General features: G+C 44.3%; 1 pseudogene; it reads right to left on the reverse strand.

Moving 5' to 3' along the window:
- Positions 1-1784: 1784 nt before the first annotated feature.
- Positions 1785-26547, reverse strand: LOC121578442 (annotated as a pseudogene).
- Between the last annotated feature and the right edge of the window lie 588 nt (positions 26548-27135).

Here is a 27135-nt window from a genome sequence, read left to right on the forward strand (position 1 = left end):
TGTTCTGGTCAGAGGGTGCTCTCCCACAGTGGGTGTTCTGGTCAGAGCAAGGCCCCGCCCCCGCCCCAAAGGGATTTTCCAAGGGTGGGCATGGAAGCGAGCGCACCCATAACTACCCGGACCAGCACACACACCGCTCACAGCATGAAACCAAACCACAAAACATAAATAATGAAAAGCAAAACATATAATAATCCCATCCCTCACCTTTGATTGGAGGACCTCAAACATTTACACTGTACATTTGTGTATATAATTATTCCAACACTTATCAATTCCATCCTTCAGACAGACACAGATCAACCCATCTTTCCCAATCATTCTACCATTTCCTCTCGCAATACATCCCTCCATTCTCCCATGGTGTCTCACTAGGGACTTGAACCTCCTCATCTACAATATTTCTGCTGAAATTGCCCCAAACATAAACATTTTACCCATTTTACATTTTAGTCATTCAGCAGACACTCTTATCCAGAGCGACTTACAGTTAGTGAGTGCATACATTTTTCATACTGGCCCCCCTTGGGAATCGAACCCACAACCATGGCGTTGCAAGTGCCATGCTCTACCAACTGAGCTACACGGGGCCAATTACCCAAGAGCACAATGATATTTCCTATTGACTGACTGGTCCTTCAAATCCCCCAGCAATACAGTGTACAGGTCCAACCGCACCCTGATATTATGACAAGGTTAGTTCTATTTGCTTTGCCCCTAAAAACCTGGTCTTAGGTTAGATCTGTGCCTACTGCCTACAAGCAATTTCTACCTGGTGCTAGAGAACCTATATGCTTATCACAACAACCTAGCATTGTGCATTGGGACTTAAATTCATGATATTCTTTGTTGTTAATTTTACAGACAGAAGGACATTTCTGCACAGATCAGTGAATGACTACAAATGTATTATTGTTCATTTATTTCTGAGAGAGTGAGAGAGCGAATGAGCTTTAAAGTGAGAAAGTTAGATGGGTGAAGATGAGACAGGGACTTTTGTTCAGGGAACATTCTCAATCGTCTCAAAAACATCAGTGTGCTCGTTCTTCTAAAATGACAAGTCAGTAAAAAGAGCTTTCTCTCTTTCCCACATCTTGATTTAACTAGTTTAATTAGTTGAAATACTGTCTGAAAAGCATATTTCCTTACAAGCACTTTTATTCAACAAGACAAAAGCTTTTTTCCTTAGATGTAAATTCTCCTTTGCTTCTACTCAACCCTGCTATTTGCTTATCTCAGTAATGCCTTTTCTTTGTCACTCATTTTTTTAAATAGAATTCCAACTTCCACTTTATCCACATAAAATGGTACATCATTTTGCATTCTGCAAAACATGTATGCTCAAGCAATTAACAGGAAATTTATAAAAATGGCCAATGTACCATTAATAAAAATGGCCAAATCTGTGTACAAAAGCTATTTTCTCTGCGTAGTGTTGTGGGGGTTTACAGCATGAGCCGTGCATGTAAGAGGATGGTCAGAGGCAGGGAGACACATTGGAGGCTAGTTAAATGCCCATTGGTATTAATTGGTTTTAAAATCATAACAGGGATGTCGTCGAGGTAGATGAAGATGAACCGGTTCAACATGTCACGGAGAACGTTGTTAACCAGGGGCTGGAACACAGCTGGAGCGTTGGTCAGACCAAATGGCATAACCAGACATTCGTAGTGTCCGCTGGCCATGTTCAAGGCTGTCTTCCACTCGTCCCCTTCCCGTATCCACACCAGATGGTAGGCGTTCCGCAGGTCCAACTTCGAGAAAACGGTGGCTCCCTGGACCGGCTAGAAGGCCGAGGCGATGAGTGGTAGCAGGTAGTGGTTCTTAACCGTGATGTTATTGAGCCCCCGGTAGCCGGTACATGGGCGCAGGGTTTTGTCCCTCTTCTCCACAAAGAAGAAACCTGCGCTGGCGGGGAAGGCAGAAGGACGGATACACCCTGCAGCCAGGGAGTCCTCGACATAGGTCTCCATAGCCTTGGTCTCCGGACCCGACAGAGAATACAGTCGTTCCCGGGGTGGTGTGGTGCCCAGGAGAAGTTGAATCCCGCAGTCATAGTGTTGATGCAGAGGAAGCGAAGTGGCCCGGGCCTTACTGAAAGCCTCCCTGATGTCCGGGTACTCCGCAGGAACGGCGGAAAGGTCAGAGGCTATTTCCAAGCCCACAGGAAGATGTCCCGGGGCAGGCTGTGCCGACTTCAGGCAATGGGCATGGCAGAACGGGCTCCAGCCCCTGATGGCCCCAGCAGTCCATTCGATGAGGGGATTGTGTCGCTGGAGCCAAGAGAATCCCAATACCACGGGAACCTGAGGAGACTTAATAAGCATGAACTTGATAGGCTCGCTGTGGTTCCCTGACACCCGCAAGTTGATGGGAGTGGTATTGTGGGTGACCCTGCCTATAGAGCGCCCAACCAGCGCTCTAACGTCCATGGGAATGGAGAGGGACTGAGTGGGGATGCCCAGCTCTGATGCCAGGGTAGTGTCCAAAAAACTCTCATCGGCCCCAGAGTCGATGAGTACCCGGAGATATTTCGACTGGTTCCCCCACAGCAGGATGGCATGGAGAGGGGTGCGAGGAAGGGGAGAAGGAAAGTTCTCCATATGGTCCACCAGAGTACTCGCCCCTACCGTTGAGCCTGGTCTTTTAGTGGACAGGTAGACACGAAATGACTGGTAGTCCCGCAATATAGACAACACTTTGTGTTAAGCCTGCATAAACGTATGGCTTGAGACAACCTAGCTCTGCCTAGTTGCATCGGCTCGGGAAGAGGCGAATTGGCAGACTTCGGAGACTCTCGGTGGAACTCGGGTAGCCTCGGATTCTCTCGGAAACGTAGACGTCGGGGACTTCCGGGATGCCTCGGAGGTGAGGTAGAATCCTTGGGTGGGTGCGTGGAACCGGAAACGGACCTCCTCTCCTTCCTATGTTCCCAAAGCCGCCCATCAATCCGGATGGTCAAGGCGATGAGCGAGTCGAGATCCGTCTGCAGTTCCCGGGCTGCGAGCTTGTCCTTTACTTCCTCAGATAATCCGTGCAGGAACGTGTCAAACAGGGATTCTGGGTTCCAGGCACGATCGGCAGCCAACGTGCGTTTGCCACACTGCGGGATTCTTGCCAAAGCTGGAGTAACTTCTGGGCAGCCTCTCTCCTGGACAACAGAGAATCGAAAACCTTCTTCACCTCAGCCACGAACTCCTCCAGACTGTAGCACACGGCAGACTGTTGTTCCCACACTGCTGTAGCCCAGGCGAGAGCCCGCCCGGACATCAGCGTGCTGAGGTACGCTATCTTCAAGAGAGCTGAGGGGAAGGAGGAAGGCTGCAGTTCGAAGATGAGCTTCTGCCAAGGTCTGGAAACCTTCCATAAGACCACGAAGCTACTCCTCGTGCCTTCCAATGGTGGCTCCTTGGGAGGAGATGGCGTTGCGGAGCTGGTTCGAGTCTGCTGGGTCCGTCATGGCCAGTTCGTACTATCACGGCTCAGGAAAAGACCCAGATGCAGACAGTTCGAATAACGGACATTTATTATATAAACAGGGGGCAGGCAAAGGACAGGTCAAGGGCAGGCAGAGGTCGGTAGTCCAGGGCAGAGTCCGTAAGGTATAGAGTGGCAAGCAGGCTCAGGGTCGGGGCAGGCAGAGGTCAGTAATCCAGGGCAGTGTCAAAACGGTACAGAACGGCAGGCAGGCTCAGGGTCAGGGCAAGCAGAAAGATCAAAACCGGGAAAACTAGAAATCAGGGCTCAAGATAACAGGTGTACGAAAAACACGCTGGTAGGCTTGACGAGACAATACGAAATGGCAACAGACAAACAGAGAACACAGGTATAAATGCACAGGGAATAATGGGGAAGATGGGCGACACCTGGAGGGGGGTGGAGACAAGCACAAAGACAGGTGAACCAGATCAGGGTGTGACATGTCTTCCAGTTGGTGCCTTGTGAACACAACCCAGGCTTTCAGTACTTTAATATAGCCACACAATGCTAACGTTAGCATAGATTAACACAACAATATAGGCAGAAATGTTGCAGACTGCAGGAACTATCAAGCAACTGTAGAAAGCAAAATGAAATCTGTGTGTGGTTAATCTTTTCCACCACATTTTATGCAGCCATCTGTCTTTTCCAATCATTGTCAAGCAATCCTAAGGTTCATCCACCTGTTAGATGTCATTGGGCCCTGGTACATTAGAAAGCATTGGTGCAACAATAACTTCATAGACACACAGCAAATGGCATCATATACATATTAACCTTTCATCCCTAGCTGCTTCGTGTTCAACATGACAAGGAATAAGCATTAAGTTGTGGCCCACTTGTACGGTGCACATTTTAGGACATCCCTACTCTATGACAAAATTCCCTGTTCTGTAATTTGCCACCATTCACCCGCCATGAGACTTAATGAAGGGTGATCGAGACCATGCCTCCTACCTTTGTTCTTCTGTGTAAATAATTCCTGAACATACCCATGAAGTGCACGTATATTGAGGTACATATGTACCTCGATGTCGATTGAATATGTATTTATGTATGAATTCTGATCCTCCTCACACAATATTGACCCTGGGGGTTTCGACCAAGACAGATGGATCTTAATCATAGAAATATAATCTATTGAATGTATTCTACTTCTATGACTATGATCTTACAGTTTTTCTCAAGCGCGTACAAGCATTTTTTGGATTCTATGTTGAGATGCAGAGAAGGAAGTTGGGTTAATTCTAAGTGACTTTGGGTTAATTCTAAGTGACTTTGGATTACTCCTAAATCATCGTCTCAAAGATTGTGACCTTCCAGTGTAGAGCTTTGCTTTGGTGTGGCTGAGGCCTATACAGTCATACCAGTTGTGTTCCTCCATTGTATTCACCTTTCCTTATGTCTATTGTGGATTGTGTTTCTTTGTGCCAATGGAAAGTCTACAAAACTATGAGGAAATCAGCATATGTATTGAATAGATGGAATTGGATTGTGATACCGATGAATATATAATATATATAATATAATAATAAATAATATGCCATTTAGCAGACGCTTTTATCCAAAGCGACTTACAGTCATGCGTGCATACATTTTTTTTTGTGTATGGGTGGTCCCGGGGATCGAACCCACTACCTACTACAAGCGCCGTGCTCTACCAGCTGAGCTACAGAGAACCACAAAAAATGAATGAATCTTGCAAACAATGGTCTTACATTTTTAGTCATTTAGCAGACGCTCTTATCCAGAGCGACTTACAGTTAGTGAATACATATATACTTTTATTTATACTGGCCCCCCGTGGGAATCGAACCCACAACCCTGGCGTTGCAAACACCATGCTCTATCAACTGAGCTACATCCCTGCCGGCCATTCCCTCCCCTACCCTGGACAACGCTGGGCCAATTGTGCGCCGCCCATGAGTCTCCCGGTCACGACAGAGCCTGGATTCGAACCAGAATCTCTAGTGGCACAGTTAGCACTGCGATGCAGTGCCTTAGACCACTGCGCCACTCAGGAGTCTTATTTGTATTTTTTATATATATATATATATATATATATATATATATATATATATATATGTATGTATGTATATATATATATATATATATATATATGTATGTGATATATATATATATATATATATATATATATATATATATATATATATGTATGTATATGTATATATATATATATATATATATATATGTATATGTATATGTATATATATATCAGGAATAATATTTAATTTGATGTGTATGAAATTGTTTAGTGAAATGTGCATAAAAGGAGAGTAATTGCCCATAAATCTGCACCTTTACATAGTTGTCCTTCCAATTTTGATCATCATGATTTAGTGACTGCAAAGAAAATGTATCGATCTACTGAGATTTTTAAAAGACAGACTAACTTTCTGTTTTGTGGTCTTGGACTCAACAGATAAATGTTGTGTTCATCTTTTTGCAGGCAGTCGTGTTCTTTTTAAGAATGTATTTGCAATTTTGATGGTATAATAGTTGTGTGAAAGCGCATTTACTGTTTTGCAAAATAACAAAGAGTTCTGTGTCTTGTGGACTCGATTTTGAAAATCGATAACGTTGTTCAACAGCAATGTGATATATGATGCAGTACATAAGAGGTTGCCTACTTCCCAACCCTCTTTTTGAAGAGTGTGTATGCTTTTGTTCCATTCCTATCTTAACTCTCCAAATTCACCGAATCAAGGTCCCGTTGAGCTGCTGATTGGTAGAACCAAGGTTGTTAAAGCAGGGCTGGAATAAAAGCCTGCACACCCGGTAGCTCTATCCTGGAGGAAAGTTGCCAAATTAGCAACCCATGCAGTAGGCTACATCTACCCATGTGAATCATTTTTCAATTCAAACAGACCTATGCATTTGACAAGACAAGAACATATATCTCCTATAAACCACCATCAACAATAACGTACCCCAAATGAGATGGTGCTCTAGGAAAATATGACGTGTTCATGCTCGGTTCAGTGAGACGACAGAGGAATAAACTGTCACCTGATTTTATAATTATCACATAGTACAACACTACCCCCTAGTGTCCATTATGTGGAATTAAATAAATATGTGGTGACCAGGGTTAGTGGGGGGTGCCACTCAATATTAGGAAGGTGTTCATAATGTTTGGTATACTCAGTGTATATCAGTAGGCTGGCTAATCGGTAGGTTTGTGTTTATGTGTGTGTTCTGTTCTGTTTACAGGGAAACATATCCCAGCATGTCACAGTTCTTTTAACAGGAAAAGGAACACCAGCTATTCTACCTGACAAGGGACACTGAGGATTCAACATTCGAAAGCCCAAACCCTGGGTAAGAGGGGCTCTGTGAATGTGGTCTGGAACGTGTGCAGGTGGGTCAGTGTGTCAGAGGAGACACTGTAGAAGAACAGGGTGCCGGCCGGCCAGTCCAGATACACCCCTACTCTCTGGCACCGGGAGGGGGGGACAGGTATTTCAGTCCTATTATTGTGCCAAGCACAGTAATAGTTACTATAGATGCTCAGGCACCAGGACTTGTCATTGAGTCCAAATTCACAGTCATTATTACCAATCCTCCTCTCCTGATTCCTCTATAAAGTATTCATCCCCCTTGGTGTTTTTCCTATTTTGTTGCATTACAACCTGTAATTTAAATTGATTTTTATTTGGATTTCATGTAATGGACATACACAAAATAGTCCAAATTGGTGAAGTGAATTGAAAAAACATAAAAATAAAAATAACGGAAAAGTGGTGGAGAAGTACAGATCAGGGTTGGGTTATAAAAAAATATCCGAAACTTTGAACATCTCACAGAGCACCATTAAATCCATTACTAAAAAATGGAAAGAATATAGCACCACAACAAACCTGCCAAGAGAGGGCCGCCCACCCAAACTCACGGACCAGACAAGGAAGGCATTAATCAGAGAGGCAACAAAGAGACCAAAGATAACCCTGAAGGAGCTGCAAAGCTCCACAGCGGAGATTGGAGTATCTGTCCATAGGACCACTTTAAGCCGTACACTCCACAGAGCTGGGCTTTACGGAAGAGGGGCCAGAAAAAGCCATTGCTTAAAGAAAAAAATAAGCAAACACGTTTGGTGTTCGCCAAAAGGCATGTGGGAGACTCCCCAAACATATGGAAGAGGTACTCTGGTCAGATGAGACTAAAATGGAGCTTTTTGGCCATCAAGGTAAATGCTATGTCTTGCGCAAATCCAACACCTCTCATCACCCGAGAACACCATCCCCACAGTGAAGCATGGTGGTGGCAGCATCATGCTGTGGGTATGTTTTTCATCGGCAGGGACTGGGAAACTGGTCAGAATTGAAGGAATGATGGATGGCGCTAAATAAAGGGAAATTCTTGAGGGAAACCTGTTTCAGTCTTCCAGAGATTTGAGACTGGGACGGAGGTTCACCTTCCAGCAGGACAATGACCCTAAGCATACTGCTAAAGCAACACTTGAGTGGTTTAAGGGGAAACATTTAAATGTCTTGGTATGGGCTAGTCAAAGCCCAGACCTCAATCCAACTGATAATCTGTGGTATGACTTAAAGATTGCTGTACACCAGCGGAACCCATCCAACTTGAAGGAGCAGGAGCAGTTTTGCCTTGAAGAATGGGCAAAAATCCCAGTGGTTAGATGTGCCAAGCTTATAGAGACATATCCCAAGAGACTTGCAGATGTAATTACTGCAAAAGGTGGCTCTACAAAGTATTGACTTAGGGGGGGTGAATAGTTATGCATGCTCAAGTTTTCTGTTTATAAAAAAAAAGATTTCTTGTTTGTTTCACAATAATAAATATTTTGCATCTTCAAAGTGATAGGCATGTTGTGTAAATCAAATGATACAAACCCCCAAAAAATATATTTTAATTCCAGGTTGTAAGGCAACAAAATAGGAAAAATGTAAAGGGGGGTGAATATTTTCGCAAGCCACTGTACGTCACTCCTATCCAAGTTAACCCGCTCCACTCTGATTCCCAGTAACAACGTCCAGTCAGACTCTCTCTACACAGCACCTGTTGCCAGACCTGCAATCTCTCTGGGTGATCAGGATAGGGCTTGCCCTCTCTCACCCATTTCATTGTGTTGTTCCCCTCAGACAGAGAGTGCTGTCTGTATGCTGTGTTTAGATCCAGTGTGAGATCAAAGGCATCTGATGGGGAGACCAAGACACAACATTATTACAGCTCATGTTTGTGCAATCAAGTATGCCAACCACAGGAGGTTGGTGGCACCATAATTGGGGAGGATGGGCAGGTAGTAATTGCTGGAGCGGAATAGGTGGAAAGGTATCAACAGCATCAAACAAATGGTTTTCATGGTTTCCTTGTTTTTGATGCCATTCCATTCGCTCCATTCCAGCCATTATTATGAGCCGTCCTCCCCTTCCAGTCCACCAGAGAGCAGCTTCACTCCTGAATCTCCTGGGTGATACTAACTCAAGTCCAGGTCTCTCAGGTGGGAGGAGTTTGACCTCAGAGCTGAGCCCAGAGGAGTACAACATCTTTCTGTGATGTTACAGCCATTCAGCCTAAATGAAAAGTATAACAGGCAATGTTCAGGAATTTGTGTGTGAATTGTTATTTCAGAAAAGTAGCAATATGATGTTTTACTTTGGTACGTATTCTGTCTGAAGATTACATTTTGAATATCCATGTACTTACAGAGCTGTTCTGGAGGCTTTGACCACTGGCAGCAGCCCCAGAAGTCCCTCCTCTGATCTGGAGTATTTAATCAGGTCAAACACATCCAGCTCCTCTTCTGAAGTCAGCAACACAAAGACCAGAGCTGACCACTGAGCAGGGGAGAGGTTGTCTTCTGAGATACGTCCTGACCTCAGGTAGCTTTGGATCTCCTTCACTAGAGAATGGTAATTCAGCTCATTCAGACAGTGGAACAGATGGTTGATGCATCTCTCAGAGGAGGATTTGTCCCTGATCTTCTCCATGATGTACCTGACTATCCTCTTATTGGTCTGTGAGATGCTTCTTGTCTGTGTCAGAAGGCCTTGGAAGCGAGTCTGATTGGACTCCAGTAAGAGGCCCAGAAGGAAGAGGAGGAACAGGTCTAGGTGTCCACTTTCACTCTGTAAAGCCTTGTCCACTGCATTCGGGAGGAAGATGAAATGGTTTTCTCTGAACAGTGTCAGCAGCTTTGTAGAGGTTGATTGTGGTCCAACCATTAGATTCACATTGTTGTTGATGAATGATAGGAACACATAGACAGCAGCAAGAAACTCCTGGATGATCAGATGAACAAAGCAGTACACCTTCTCCTGGTACAGACCACAAGATCTGTGGGCATACTCCTGAGTACACTGATGCTTCTCTGACAGCAATGCCACACTCTTTCAGGTCTTCGTCATAAAAAATCAGATTGCCCTTCTCCAGGTGTTCAAAAGCCATCTCATGATGCTCTCTTTATTCCAGTGGGGATCTTTCCCAAGATACTTCACATTCATCAGTTTGGACTGAAATATCAGGAAGTATGTGTACATCTCAGTCAGAGTCTTGGGAATCTCTCCTCTCCTATCTGAATTCAAAATGTCTTCAAGAACTGTAGCTGGCACATGATGTGGAGACTCATTGATGTCTTTACGTGTGAGATGATTCTCCTGGCCTGGTACTCATCACTCAATCTCTTCCTGAAGTACTCCTTCTGTGGGTCATGAATCCTTGTACCTCTGTCATCTGGTCAACACACCAAGGAGGGATCTGATTGGCTGCTGCAGGTTGTGATGTTACCCAGAGGAGAGCAGAGGGAAGCAGATTCCCCTTGATGACGTTTGTCAGCAGCACATCCACTGAGATTGACTCTGTGACATCACACCAGCTTTCGTTGTTCTTGAAGTATAGAGGAAGTCGGCACTCATCTAGACCAATGAAATACAAACAGAACTTCGTACTTGTCATAGTTGGAGATTCCTGATTCTTTGGTTTCCATAAAAAAGTGATGAAGAAGTTCCAACAAGGTGTGTTTTTTCCCCTTCATCAAATTCAGCTCCCGAAAAGGAAGTGGAAATGTGAATTGAAGATCCTGATTTGCTTTTCCTTCAGCCCAGTCCAGAATGAACTTCTGTACAGAGACTGTTTTTCCAATGCCAGCGACTCCATTTGTCAGCACAGTTCTGATAGATTTGTTTTGTCTAGGTAAGGGTTTAAAGATGTTGTTGCATTTCATTGGATTCTCGTGTTGCTGGTCTTCTGGATGCTGTCTCAATCTGTCTCACCTCATGTTCATTATTGACCTCTCCACTTCCACCCTCTGTGATGTAGAGCTCTGTATAGATCTTATTGAAAAGTGTTGGATTTCCTTGTTTAGCTATTCCCTCAAATACACTTTCAAACTTCTTCTTCAGACAATATTTTAGTTTCCGTTGGCTCCACATGGAAGGCATATCTACAAAACCCAACAATAGAGTGGACATAAATGTTACCAGAGCTTTGATTTACTACATTCAGAATCTCAAGATGAAAGTCTGTATGTGCAAAACATTTTTCAAATTATTTAGAGAGATCAGCCAACACTATACCAAGATATTTACTTTGTTTGGCTAATATATTGTGTATTCAGCATGAAACCTACAGACTAATTGATACATAATTGGACAATCTGATTGTACCTAACTAATGCGCTTTTTAAAGCAACAGACTTTGTTTGGCTCATGTTATATAAACTTAGAGATCTCTTACTTTTCTCCAGTGTATCAGCAAGTTCATTCTGGTTCATGTTCCTCAGGACGTGCAGTGTGATCTTCAGATCCCCCTCTCTGGCACTGCTCTCCTGCTTCTCATCTTCAGCGTTCACCACTTCCTCATCCTTCTCAGACCCACAAAGCATTCTGGGAGATCTGGACTCAGAATCCTCTTGATCCTCTTCAGCTCTTTCTTCACAAACGTGATATTCTCTTGAAGTGACTGAACACACAAAATAAAAGAGTTGAGCTCAAAAGAACATCAGTGTTATAGCCCCGACCCAACACCTTAGTCATTACGCCAAGCGATCCAAACCTATTTGATGAGGTCGCTAGTTGTTTATGGTCGCTACTTAATTATACAACTATGCTTTTATATGAATCACTTCATTTTACTTTTCAATATTCTGTACTGACATAATTAAGACCACTCTACAACACCTCACCCTGAGTACGGAGGACAGGTCTGTTTTGATTACTCTGGGCAGACTGACCTCTGGGAATCTCTGACTGTGATCTCTCCTGTTGGTCTCTGTGGACAAAACATGATTATGCGCTTTACTCTATATACCTGGAGGGTACACACACACTGAGAATGAGAACCATGGGACTGTGTTTATTGGCTCAGGGCATTGACTTGTACGTGTCTATCTTACACACACAAATATTTCAAATACTCCAGATATTGAAGGACACATGACTACTCTGAATTTATAAAATTATCAAATCTCTTACCTTAGCTCAGTAGAAAAGTCTACCTTGCTGAAATTATCTGGAAGTACCATTGACCAGTCACTCTTCATGGACACACAACTGGGTACAGGTGAACAGTGGCGTGTATTCATGGATGGCAAGGGAAGGCAGGCTTCCCCAAAAAATTGTCCAAGAAAAAAAGAACAAACATATAAAATAATAATGTATCTTTCGTCTCTCTTTGTTTTCATATTTTTCCTTCAATTCGCAAGAGGCTGAATGTATCTCACCAGAGAAAGCATCCGAGTGAGCGAAACAGTGCCCCTCTGTCTTTGTATGTGTAGGCCATCTATTTGATGCTGTCTGGTCAAAAAGATTATGACATTGTCACTGCCCGTAGCATTGAAAGCAAGGGAAACCAGCGAGCATTTGACCTCCCTTGATAAAATTTTTTATAAAATAATCAGCTTTGAGCTAAACTGAGTAAGCTCAACTGTGAATGGTCCTGGCACACCAAAAAAAAAGTGTCAAGGGATGCCAGTTGGGATTTGGCGTCACTCCTATCAAATTGCATTGAGAGAATACGTCATTGACAGAAGCAACTTGAATTGTTGCATCTCACTCCCTTTCCTAAATTAGCCATGGATGGAGATGGGGATTTGGACTTGTGGTTTTACTTAATTCTCCGTACTAGCCAATGATTATAATGTTGATTCTGATCCAAGCATTAATTCGTACATTGTGCCCCTGGCCTGAGAGGATGGAAGTTCAATATGTAGCTAGATGTAGAAGGCTAATGTTAACTAGCTAACGTTTCCCATGAAAGGAAGTTAGGCTAGCGAGCAAGCATTTTAGCCAGGTAGCCTAGGAGAAGTGTGATAGACTGTTTTGGCAACATGAAAGAGAGGAGGATGGCATTGGCGTTTCTCTAATATAGGGTGAGTCAACATGTTTTTTCTATTTGCACGCATTCACACACGCACACACACACACAGAAATCTGAACCATGGACAGGCACATCATATTTAGCTTAAGTTGATTGGACTAAATTGTTTTGGTATCTTTTAGTTGTCACTGTTTTAAACTAAGCATATGTGATTTGATGATATTGAAATGTTGAAGTTGAAATAGTGCTGGAATAGTGGGGGCGGCTGATGTTTTCTTTGCGACTTGCGGTAACTCTCTGTGGTTCTAAATCAATAGTTGTTTAGTGGTCCGAAAATTACAGAAACATTAACTTGCTTGACCATACTGTGGGTCATGTAACTGTTTGTTACAAGCAATATGCTTTGTGGACTTCACCGGACAGAGATTGCTCTCCGGTTTTGTGATGAAACAAAGGTGTGGTTGAATTTATTCTGCCACTGTGTCTTCTTATTGTCTCGGCCTTAGGCCTCTATATCACTGTGGCAAGGCATATGAACTAACAGGTTATAGCGCAAACAACACAATTATCACAACACATACAGTGTGTCACGCCCTGACTCAGGGGACTCTTATTTGTTGAGTCAGGTTGTGGTTTTCTATGTTGTGTATATCTATGTTGTATAGGTTCTAGTATGTGTATTTCTATGTTGGCCGGTGTGGTTCCCAATCAGAGGCAGCTGTCGCTCGTTGTCTCTGATTGGGGAACATACTTAGGCAGCCTATTGGCACTAGTGGGTTGTGGGATCTTGTTCCGTGTGAGGTATGTTGTTTGTGTACCTTGGACTTCACGTTTCGTTTCGTTTGTTGTTTTGTCGTTGTTTATTCGGTTCTAATAAACATGTATGCATATCACGCTGCGCCTTGGTCTGACCCGTTCATGAATGATCGTGACAGAAGATCCCACCAAACGAGGACCAAGCAGCGTGCCCAGGAAGAGCGAATTGCCATGTCACAGGTGGGCAAATGGTGGTCATGGGAGGAGATATTTGCGGGGAAAGGGCCATGGGCAAAGGTAGATGCCCAGGCAGGAGAGGAGCAACGGCAGCACAGAGGAAGCCGGTCGAGGAAGAAGCCCGAGAGACAGCCCCAAGAAAAAAATTTGGGGGGGCTAAGAGGGTGGTTGGCGGAGCCTAGGGTTAGAGCAGAGCCAACTCCCCGTACTCACGCGAGAAGGCGTATGACTGGGCAAGCTCCATGTTATGCGGAGCTACGTACTGTGTCGCCAGTGCGCCGGCACAGTCCTGTACGTCCTGTGCTTGCACCACGCACGTGCCGTGCGAAGATGGGCATCCAGCCAGGACGGGGTGTGCCGGCTCAACGCTCCTGGTCTCCAGTACGCCTCCTCGGTCCCGCATATCCTGCGCCAGTTCTACGAGCTGTATCGCCAGTACGCGTGCACAGCCCAGTGGGTCCTGTGCCAGCGCCCCGCACGTGTAGTGCGAAAGTGGGCAGCCAGCCAGGACGGGTTGTGCCAGCTCTCCGCTCCAGACCTCCAGTCTGCCTTCGCAGCCCGGCCCGGCCTGTTCCTGCCCCTCGCACCAAGCTAGTGGTGCGCATCGCCAACCCGGCCCGGCCTGTTCCTGCCCCTCGCACCAAGCCAGTGGTGTGCGTCGCCAGCCCGGTCCGGCCTGTTCCTGTCCCTCGCACCAAGCCAGTGGTGCGTGTGGCCAGACCGGCCCTGCCTGTTCCTGCCCCTCGCACCAAGCCAGTGGTGCGCGTCGCCAGCCCGGCCCGGCCTGTTCCTGCCCCTCGCACCAAGCCAGTGGTGCGCGTCGCCAGCCCGGCCCGGCCTGTTCCTGCTCCTCGCATCAAGCCAGTGGTGCACGTCGCCAGCCCGGCCCGGCCTGTTCCTGCCCCTCGCACCAAGCCAGTGGTGCGCGTCGCCAGCCCGGCCCGGCCTGTTCCTGCTCCTCGCATCAAGCCAGTGGTGCGCGTCGCCAGTCCGGCCCGGCCTGTTCCTGCTCCTCGCACCAAGCCAGTGGTGCGCGTCGCCAGCCCGGCCCGGCCCGTTCCTGCTCCTCGCATCAAGCCAGTGGTGCGTGTTCCTAGTCCGGTCCGGCCCGTGCCTGCTCCTCGCACCAGACCAGTGGTGCGTGTGTCCAGTCCGGCACGGCCCATGCCTGTTCCACCGGTGCCTGTTACGGCACCGGTCAGCTGCTCCACACCGGAGCCAGAGCAGTCCGCTCCACCTGTGCCTGATCCAGCTCCGGTTAGCTGCTCCACTCCGGAGCCAGAGCAATCCGCTCCACCGGGGTCCAGTCCAGCTCCGGTCAGCGGATCCACTCCGGAGCCAGAGTAGTCCGCTCCACCGGTGCCCAGTTCAGCTCCGGTCAGCTGCTCCACTCCGGAGCCAGAGCAATCCGCTCCACCGGGGTCCAGTCCAGCTCCGGTCAGCGGATCCACTCCGGAGCCAGAGCAGTCCGCTCCACCGGTGCCCAGTTCAGCTCCGGTCAGCTGCTCCACTCCGGAGCCAGAGCAATCCGCTCCACCGGGGTCCAGTCCAGCTCCGGTCAGCGGCTCCACTCCGGAGCAAGAGCAGTCCGCTCCACCGGTGCCTGATCCAGCTCCGGTCAGCGGCTCTACTCCGGAACCAGAGCAGTTCGCTCCACCGTCGTCGGGTTCAGCTGCAGTCAGCGGTTCCAGTCCAGACCCAGACGTCAGCCCCTCTCCAGGTTCGGGGTCTCCCACACCAGGGTCCAGACAGGGCTTGGAGTATAGTGGGAGGAAGGAGAGGGGAAGCAGCGCGCCGAGGTCCAGACCAGACCAGGGGCGCAACAGGGAGGCGGAGAATAGGTGGTGGTCACGCCCGGAGCCGGATCCGCCTCCGAGGCGGAATGCCCACCCGGCCCCTACCCTGTTAAGTAAAGGTTGTGCGGTCAGAGTCAGCACCTTTGGGGGGGGGTACTGTCACGCCCTTTACATTTTCTATGTTGTGATTGTCTATGTTGTATAGGTTCTAGTATGTCTATTTCTATGTTGGCCGGTGTGGTTCCCAATCAGAGGCAGCTGTCGCTCGTTGTCTCTTATTGGGGACCATACTTAGGCAGCCTATTGGCACTAGTGGGTTGTGGGATCTTGTTCCGTGTGAGGTATGTTGTTTGTGTACGTTGGACTTCACGTTTTGTTTAGTTTGTTGTTTTTGTCGTTGTTTATTCGGTTCTAATAAACATGTATGCTTACCACGCTGCGCCTTGGTCTGACCCGTTCATGAACAATCGTGACACAGTGCCTTCGGGAAGTATTCAGACCCTTGACTTTTTCTTTATTTTGTTACGTTACAGCCTTATTCTAAAATTGATTACATAAATTAAAATCCTCAGCAATCTACACACAATACCCCATAATGACAAAGCGAAAAAAGGTTTTTAGAAATTTTAATAAATAGAAATACCTTATTTACATAAGTATTCAGACCCTTTGCTATGAGACACGAAATTGAGCTCAGGTGCATCTTGTTTCCATTGATCATCCTTGAGATGTTTCTACAACTTGATTGGAGTCCACATGTGGAAATTCAATTGATTGGACATGATTTGGAAAGGCACAGGCCCACCCAATGGGGAGCCATGCCCACCCACTGGGGAGCAAGGCCCAGCCAATCAGAATTCGTTTTTCTCCACAAAAGGGCTTTATTACAGACAGAAATACTCCTCAGTTTCATCAGTTGTCTATGACTTGGATAGACAACTCTAGTGCCCAAAAGCCTGTTTTAACATTTTAACAAACATGTTTTAACAAAATTCACCATTTTGAAGCAGTCAACTGGGTGGGACTTCCCATGGGTTAAGGAAGGATCACATACTTCTATCCAGGTCATCAGGAGGGGTCAGCCAATGAATTATACTTTTGAGCAAACATTCCATAACCGCAGGTTGCAGTGAATCACCAACCTTGGCTTTATACCTGTTTGAACAATGCATTCCAGGTGGCAGTATTTTTTCTTTCAGTATGTTTTCCAAGTCATAGAAGTAGTAGAAGAATAAATATAATACTTTAAAATGGAGATAGCCTCAATGGCGCTGTCCATGCTTTTATAGATGCCATAATGGGACAGATAAAAAGATAAGAGGTCTATCCAAGTCTATGACCTATTGAAAGCACAGAAATCCATTGAAATCTATTGAAATCCACATTCTGTGTTCTTGATATTGTGTTATCTTGATCAGAATGATCCTATCTGATCCTTTTCTGTAAAACTAGCAAAAAATCAGCCAGGTTGATCTGATCCTGGATTGCAAATAAGGGGATCACACAATCCTGATCATTTTTATCCAGATTAAACGTTTATAAAAACTGAACCCAGACCATACATTTTCTTTACTATAACCAAGCATCAGACAAAACATTTCACTATTAGTTGGGTCCTTACCTGGTCTGAAATCACAACCAGAACATCACAATGTCAAATCACTGAAATATCTTTAGTTCTGTTTTGGGAGAGATCCTTAGAATAGGTGTTGTTTGTGAACCATCACAAAACAAGTAGCTCTGTTGTATTCTAGTTTGGTGTACAGTTGATCTTGTGATGCAAGGATGTGTTTTAAATATAATGTCATACTATCATTAACAGATGCAGGTAAGGATCTAGGTGTGTAAAAATGTCAGTTTTAACTGAACAATTTCGTCTGAACATGTAGATATAGTATTCCATATGTAGTCTCCCATATTCACATTCACTCATGCACACATACAACCCCTCACATACAAGCACATAATCCATGCAGCACGCACTCATACGTGCATGCATGTGCACTCTCGCACACACACACACACACACTCTGAACTCTCAAGTACTAGGTTTACTGATGATTGGTTTATGGCCAGGATGTAATATAATGACGTGGTGAGCCTGGGCAAGTGGGTGGTAGTGTGGAGACAGTGGAAGGGAAGGCAAATGTGGCAGAGCAGTGATGGAGCATGAAGGCTCAAAGGAAAAAGGTGAGGTTGGGGGGGTATTGAGCTCTCAACTGGCTACAAGACCTGATGAACATGCCCAGCAGAAGGGAGGTGTATTCAGCAAGAAGGGATGACTCAACCCCTCAGTGGGAGAGAGGGAGAGAGTGATTCAGGGCTCTAGCATGTTGACTTGATGAAATTGACTCACTGGACTCAGAGGTGTTTGAGTTCATACTGGTGATGACACTGGCTGCTCACTTGGTCCCTCTGGGCTTGGATCCAGCATGTCCCTGTTACAGCTATCTCTTTAAGACGGTGTCTGCAAACCCGTTGCAGGAAACAAGTAGTTCTTACTGGACAACTTCAGATAGTACCTCCTTGTTTTACTCTGCTTTCTTCTGTTTCATGCCAAATTAATATGACCCTGATTTAACTAATGGAGGGCTTAATGATTGGGTAGGGAATGTTTTCCTTGGTACTTTGGGCTTAATCAATAGATATGAATAGAGGGAACAAGGAATGGGTTAAGAAAGGATCCCAGAATTCTATCAAGGCCAGCAGGAGAGGTCAGCCGATTAATTATACTTCTGAGCTAACATTCCATAACTGCAGGTGGCAGCCTGGGTACCAGTCTATTTGTAACATTACGTTGACATGGTTTAGGTGTATTTGTAGGCACACTTATGAAGGTGGGTAAAAAAAAAGAGTGAAATGAAAATGTTGAACAGCACTGGGACACAACAATAGTAAATGCCAGGTCATCAAAAAACAAGTAGGGCCAAGACAATCTTCATATGATTAAAATGCCTTTATTATAATGGAATGTTGAATAGAACGCCCCCCTTCACCAGGGAGAACAATGATAGAATGAGTACAACATGTCTTCTATTGGTTAGAAACAATACAGTCATTGGTGGACAGAACACAACTATCCCCATCCTTCTCCTGTCTACAGTAAATTCCAGACATTTGACAAGCCAAAGACTCAAGACTCATTATTGACTATTGTTGCTAACTCATTATTGACTATTGTTGCTATTGAGTGTTTCTAATACATAATCTATCTTCAAATCAAAACAATTGACATTTCTAGTGAGTAAAACAACTTAAGTACATGAAGGGGAGGAGAGTGAATGGAATGTTGTATACTTAAGCAATAAGGCCCGAGGAGGTGTGGTATATAGCCAATATACCATGGCTAAGGGCTGTTCTTAAGCACGACGCAACGCGGAGTGCCTGGATACAGCCCTTAGCCATGGTATATTGGCTATATACCACAACCCCCCGAGGTGCCTTATTGCTATTATAAACTGGTTACAATTGTAATTAGATCAGTAAATAGTCATTTTTTGTCATACCCATAGAATATGGTCTGATATACAATGGCTTTCAGACAATCAGCATTCAGGGCTCAAACCACCCGCTTTATGAATTGATTTATTGAACTTTAAACAAAAGGTAAAGTCAGATGGATTTATCTAAAAGGTAATCACAGAAACAAGACTAGAAGGCCAGTCTGTTCCTCTTTAGACCGATAGATAACTGTTATTACACCAAGGAGGATACTCTACTACACAATATACACTATATACAACCTTCTAGACTTTCATGTTTGTCCATTTTCCACTGAGATTATTTGTGTGCTGCATCTAAACAGGGAGAACAATCACAAACTCACAGACAGAAACACATAGGATAGGGCTGGCCCTCTCTCACCCATAACACTGTGCTGTTCCCCTCAGACATAGAGAGCTGTCTGTTTGCTGTGTTTGGATCCAGTGTGAGCTCACAGGCATCTGATGGGGAGACCAAGACACAACATTATTGCAACTTATATTTGTGAAATCCTGTCAGCAAATAATATGTATTGGTCTTTAGCTATGTATCACAGTATGAACAATTGGCTGATGTCTGACTGTAGACCAAACTTTACATTCAGAACTCCTTTATTCTTTGGTTGAAATTAAGAGTTTGATAATGTTAGCTAACTCCAGGAACTAACACATTTCACTATCTGGAACTTGAGTCGGGATCAGATCAGTCTACCTAGCCTCCACAACCCCGTTTCAGCTCAATACATTTGAACTATAGGTTATTATTCCTTAAAGCAGTCATAACTCACATTTCTTAGGCCATGGTTTCAAACATCACTGTCCACCATTGTCCACACTGTAGGGAAATTCAGTATCACAATTACACACATACATACACACAAATAAACAAACAAACTGGCACACACACACTAACATGCACACACATACAAGGTTCATGTGTGTGTAATATGAATCCTGATTGACACAAACCCTCAACATACTTGAGTGTCTCCAGTCTGGATCATCCAGTCCAGCAGAGAACAGCATCACTCCTGAATCTCCTGGGTGATTGTAGCTCACGTCCAGGTCTCTCAGGTGGGAGGGGTTTGACCTCAAAGCCGAGGCCAGAGAAGCACAGCCTTTTTCTGTGACCAGGCAGCCTGACAGCCTAAAGAGAGTTGATCATGATTTCTATATGTAGCATTTCCACATTACAAACCAAAACCATATTACCGCTATAGAGTGGTGAGGAGGATGAGCTTTTTCTCTTGTCAATTAACTAATGACATTCCTGGATTAATCATAAAATTAATAAAGTCCGATTTAATCAACAAATGCGATAGTCAGTTAAACAAGTTTAAGGGTGCAAGACTGTGTACATACAGTATCTGGCTGTGTTTGCGAAATCACTACATATCCCATCGAGCAAAGCGGGGAGAGACTGTCCGCTGTCACAGACCAGTCAGTAACATCCAGCTAACCCTACGCCAATTACATTTGACATTTTAGTCATTTAGCAGACGCTCTTATCCAGAGCGACTTACAGTTAGTCACATTATTATTATTATACTTTTTTTTAGTTTTTTCTTCATACCCCCTGTGAGAATCGAACCCACAACCCTGCCGTTTCAAACGCCATGCTCTATCAACTGAGCTACATCCCTGCCGGCCATTCCCTCCCCTACCCTGGACGACGCTGGGCCAATTGCGCGCCGCCCCATGGGTCTCCCGGTCGCGGCCGGCTACGACACGGGTGGATGACACCGGTGTCGACTAATGACACCGGGATCTCAAAACTGAGCTTGGATCCACCTTAAGTAGCAATGATATCCTTAACCACCATTGTCTTACGACAGATATGACTATTCAACAAAACAATAAATAATTTTCAAGTTTCTTAGTTACATAATTGTATAACTAGCAAAGGAGTTTTAAAGTTGAGAGCGCAGTATTTATGAAGTTTGGCAATGAGGACGAAAAATAGCATAGTTCAGCTATTTTAGCCAGGGAAAATGAGCTCGGGACAGGATATAGCTGGCGCACATGCGCACTAGGCTAATTCAGGAGACAGATTGTAGTTTTTATGCCCTGATGTCAGGAGCTGGTGGCGAAAAGTTAGATTAAACAACTCAGAGATTGAAACAAATACATCGGATGACAAATATTTAAGGAGAGCCAATCGATATACAATCCCAAAATCAGCTGTAACTGTTTATAGTAAAACAGAGCTTAACACAATGTTTGAGTGAACCTTATCATTTGTTTGACAAGTACAATAATACTGACCTCAGTGTCTCTAGTCTACAGTGTGGTTTCTCCAGTCCAGCAGACAGCAGCTTCACTCCTGAATCATGCAGATCATTGTCACTCAGGTCCAACTCTCTCAGATGTGAGGAGTCTGAGCTGAGAGCTGTGACCAACACATCACATAATTTTCATCATAGGTACACGTCAACTATGACAGACAACTTGAGAAAAAAAAAATCCAGAAAATCACATTGTAGGATTTTTAATGAATTTATTTGCAAATTATGGTGGAAAATAAGTATTTGGTCACCTACAAACAAGCAAGATTTCTGGCTCTCACAGACCTGTAACTTCTTCTTTAAGAGGCTCCTCTGTCCTCCACTCATTACCTGTATTAATGGCACCTGTTTGAACTTGTTATCAGTATAAAAGACACCTGTCCACAACCTCAAACAGTCACACTCCAAACTCCACTATGGCCAAGACCAAAGAGCTGTCAAAGGATACCAGAAAACAAAATTGTAGACCTGCACCAGGCTGGGAAGACTGAATCTGCAATAGGTAAGCAGCTTGGTTTGAAGAAATCAACTGTGGGAGCAATTATTAGGAAATGGAAGACATACAAGACCACTGATAATCTCCCTCGATCTGGGGCTCCACGCAAGATCTCACCCCGTGGGGTCAAAATGATCACAAGAACGGTGAGCAAAAATCCCAGAACCACACGGGGGGGACCTAGTGAATGACCTGCAGAGAGCTGGGACCAAAGTAACAAAGCCTACCATCAGTAACACACTACGCCACCAGGGACTCAAATCCTGCAGTGCGAGACGTGTCCCCCTGCTTAAGCCAGTACATGTCCATGCCCGTCTGAAGTTTGCTAGAGTGCATTTGGATGATCCAGAAGAGGATTGGGAGAATGTCATATGGTCAGATGAAACCAAAATAGAACTTTTTGGTAAAAACTCAACTCGTCGTGTTTGGAGGACAAAGAATGCTGAGTTGCATCCAAAGAACAGCATGGGGGTGGAAACATCATGCTTTGGGGCAGTTTCTTCTGCAAAGGGACCAGGACGACTGATCCGTGTAAAGGAAAGAATGAATGGGGCCATGTATCGTGAGATTTTGAGTGAAAACCTCCTTCCATCAGCAAGGGCATTGAAGATGAAACGTGGCTGGGTCTTTCAGCATGACAATGATCCCAAACACACTGCCCGGGCAACGAAGGAGTGGCTTCGTAAGAAGCATTTCAAGGTCCTGGAGTGGCCTAGCCAGTCTCCAGATCTCAACCCCATAGAAAATCTTTGGAGGGAGTTGAAAGTCCGTGTTGCCCAGCGACAGCCCCAAAACATCACTGCTCTAGAGGAGATCTGCATGGAGGACTGGGCCAAAATACCAGCAATAGTGTGTGAAAACCTTGTGAAGACTTACAGAAAACGTTTGACCTGTGTCCTTGCCAACAAAGGGTATATAACAAAGTATTGAGAAACTTCTATTATTGACCAAATACTTATTTTCCACCATCATTTTTAAATAAATTCATTAAAAATCCTACAATGTGATTTTCTGGATTTTTTTTTCTCATTTTGTCTGTCATAGTTGACGTGTACCTATGATGAAAATTACAGGCCTCTCATCTTTTTAAGTGGGAGAACTTGCACAATTGGTGGCTGACTAAATACTTTTTTCCCCCACTGTATTTAGTTTTGCCCGTATTAAGCATATGTTTAAAATCAGTAAGGGCTTCCTGCACAACTACAAAATAAGACTTTAGCCTTGTCACAGTCGAGGCAAGTGCGTACATAATAGTATCATCCACATATAGATTCAATTAAAAAATGTTAAAAGAATGACCAATAGCATTTATATAAATAGTGAAAAGAACAGGTCCTAGTATCGACCCCTGCGGAACACCTTTATGTAACTCAAGAAATTCGGAATTAACGCCAATCAATTACGATGGCCTTAGTTCTGTCACTAAGATAATCATGAAACCAAGAGCAGGCGTCAGAGCCCAGGCCAATCGAGGACAACTTGTTCAGTAAAATAGCATGTTCAACAGTATCAAACGCTTTTGACAGGTTCACAAACAAGGCAGCACAATTCATTTTAGTGTCTAAAGCAATTACAATATTATTAACAACTAATGTGGTTGCTGTGATAGTGCTGTGCCCTGGCCTAAACTCAGATTGATTTATATTCAAAACACCATGCTCAGATAAAAAAATTTGCCTTTTTGATCAGTCTTACACATTGATTCCTCAGTTGCCTAAAAGATTGCCAATCCGGTCCAAAGCCTGTGTTCCTGGCCATGATCTAGCCAACATTTCTCTTATGAATCACTTAGGATAATTCAGGAATTAACCAGGTATTTGATCTACCTTTAACGCTGAGAGTTTTGAAGGGTGCATGATTATCTACAATAGTATTGAAGACATTAGCAAAAAAGCTTCAAGCTAAATCAGGTTCAGGGATAGCTGAGATACAATCAAGGTCACTAAAATAACAATTATGTCAAAACGTTTTTTTAAGTTCCTTGTCCACTGCATTCTGTGTCAGCTTCACTGTAGAGGTTGATTGTGGTCCAGCAATAAATTAACATGACAATAGAAAATGTGAGAACAAACACACAACGCTACTCACCTCAGTGTCTCCAGTCTCCTGCAGTCCAGCAGTGAGCCGCTTCACTCCTGAATCATGCAGATCATTGTTACTCAGGTCCAACTCTCTCAGATGTGATGAGTCTGAGCTGAGAGCTTTGGCCAACACTTCACTGCAGTTAGAAGTAAGATTATACCTATTCAACCTAAATACACAATAGAAATTATGAGATATTATGAAATGAACATGAAATGAACATGAAAATGTGCGAACAAACAATGCTACTCACCTCAGTGTTTCCAGTCTACAGAGTGGATCCTCCAGTCCAGCAGAAAGCAGCTTCACTCCTGAATGTTGCAGATCATTGCCATTCAGGTTCAGCTCTGTCAGGTGTGAGGAGTTTGACCTCAGAGCTGAGCCCAGAGGAGCACAGCATCTTTCTGTGAGGTTACATCCATTCAGCCTAAATGAAAAGTATAATATTCAATGTTCAGGACTTTGTGTGTGACTTGTTAATTGAGAAAAGTAGTAATAGGATGTTTTACTTTGGTACGTATTCTGTCTGAAGATTACATTTTGAACATCCATGTACTTAGAGCTGTTCTGGAGGCTTTGACCACTGGCAGCAGCCCCAGAAGACCCTCCTCTGATCTGGAGTATTTCTTCAGGTCAAACACATCCAGCTCCTCTTCTGAAGTCAGCAACACAAAGACCAGAGCTGACCACTGAGCAGGTGAGAGGTTGGCTGCTGAAATGCGTCCTGAGCTCAGGTAGCTTTGGATCTCCTTCACTAGAGAATGGTCATTCAGCTCATTCAGACAGTGGAACAGATTGATGCATCTCTGAGGAGGGTATTTCCCTGATCTTCTCCTTTATGTACTTGACTATCCTTTTATTGGTCTTTGAGCTGCTTCTTGTCTGTGTCAGAAGGCCTTGGAAGAGAGTCTGATTGGACTTCAGTGAGAGGCCAAGAAGGAAGCGGAGGAACAGGTCCAGGTGTCCATTCTTACTCTGTAAAGCCTTGTCCACTGCGTTCTGAAAGAACAGTGTCAGCTTCTTTGTAGAGGTTGATTGTGTTCCAGCCATTAGATTCACATTGTTGTTGATGAATGATAGGAACACATAGACAGCAGCAAGAAACTCCTGGATGCTCAGATGAACAAAGCAGTACACCTTCTCCTGGTACAGACCACACTCCTCTTTGAAGATCTGTGTACACACTCCTGAGTACACTGATGCTTCTCTGACATCAATGGCACACTCTTTCAGGTCTTCCTCGTAAAAAATGAGATTGCCTTTCTCCAACTGTTGGAAAGCCAGTTTCCCCAGTGACAGAATGCTATCTTCATTCCAGCACGGACCTGTCTCTTCTTCCCCAAGATACTTCACATTCATCTGTTTGAGCTGAAATACCAGGAAGTCTATGTACATCTCAGTCAGAGTCTTGGGCATCTTTACTCTCCTATCTGTATTCCAAATGTGCTCAAGAACTGTAGCCGAAATCCAGAACAGAAGACTGGAATGTGAATCATGATATGGAGGCTCCTTGTTGTCTTTACGTGTGAGACGATTCAACTAGCCAAGTTTTCATCACTGAATCTCTTCCTGAAGTACTCATCCTTCTGTGGGTCATTGAATCCTCGTACCTCTGTCACCTGGTCAACACACTCAGAAGGGATCTGATTGGCTGCAGCAGGTCTGGATGTTATCCAGATGAGAGCAGAGGGGAGAAGATTCCCCTTGATTAGGTTTGTCAGCAGCACGTCCACTGAGGTTGACTCTGTGACATCACACAAGCTCTCATTGTTCTGGAACTCTAGAGGAAGTTGGTACTCATCCAGACCATCAAAGACAAACAGAACGTTGTACTTGTTATAGTTGGAGATTCTTGATTCTTTGGATTCCATAAAAAAGCGATGAAGAAGTTCCAACAAACTGTGTTTTTTCCCATTCATCAAATTCAGCTCCTGAAAAGGAAGTGGAAATATGAATTGAAGATCCTGATATGCTTTTCCTTCAGCCCAGTCCAGAATGAACTTCTGCACAAAGACTGTTTTTCCAATGCCAGCGACTCCCTTTGTCAGTACGGTTCTGATAAATGTATCTTGTCCAGGGAAGGGTTTAAAGATTTTGTTGCATTTGATTGGTGTCTCTTGTGTTGCTTGTCTTCTGGATGCTGACTCAATCTGTCTCACCTCATGTTCATTATTGACCTCTCCACTTCCACCCTCTGTGATGTAGAGCTCTGTGTAGATCTTATTGAAAAGTGTTGGGTTTCCTTGTTTAGCTATTCCCTCAAAAACACTTTCAAACTTCTTCTTCAGATGAGATTTGAGTTTACGTTGGCTCCTCATGGTAAGCAGATCTACAAAACCCAACAATACCAGAGCGTTGATTTACTGTTTTCAGGATTTCAAGCTGCACCAATCATGTTCAATTCTTAACAGGGACTATCCTCCACCACACTAAGACATCTACATAGTTTGGCTCACATATCACAAATGTTATAGTGAATTTAGAGACCTTATGATACTTTACTGTAGGCTATAGTCTGATAACATGCATCTAACTATTGGGCTTTATAAGCTAACAGACCTTGTTCGGCTAGCCTTATAAAAACTTAGAGATCTCTTACTTTTCTCCAGTGTGTCAGCGAGCTCATTCTGGTTCATGTTCCTCAGGACGTGCAGTGTGATCTTCAGAGCCCCCTCTCTGGCACTGCTTTCCTGCTTCTCATCTTCAGTGTCCTCCACTTCCTCATCCTCCCTTTGACCTCCAAAGCATTCTGGGAGATCTGGACTCAGAATCCTCGTGATTCTCTGCAGCTCTTTCTTCATAAACATGATGATATTCTCTTCAAGTGACTAAAACAAACAAAATGAAAAAGATAAAATTCAACATAAAAATATGCCTTTATATGAATAACTTAATTCCACTTTTAAATCTTCTTTACTGAGGTAATCATGATCACTGAAAACAACTCACCATAAATAAGGAGGCCAGGTCTGTGTGATGACTCTGGTCAGACAGACCACTGGGAATCTCTGACTCTGATCTCTCCTGTTGGTCTCTTTGGACGAAACATAATTAAACTATACCCTACATACCTGATTAAACTGTACCACACACACACAAACACTGCTTCCTTTATACAATAATGATTTACTAATAAGTCCACGTATTGTAGGGCACATGATTGCTCTCCTACATAGTCATACATCTCATACAGGCATGTTATAAAATAGGTTTCTTACCTTAGT

This window comes from Coregonus clupeaformis, chromosome 12, assembly GCF_020615455.1.
Source record: "Coregonus clupeaformis isolate EN_2021a chromosome 12, ASM2061545v1, whole genome shotgun sequence".
NCBI lineage: Eukaryota > Metazoa > Chordata > Actinopteri > Salmoniformes > Salmonidae > Coregonus > Coregonus clupeaformis.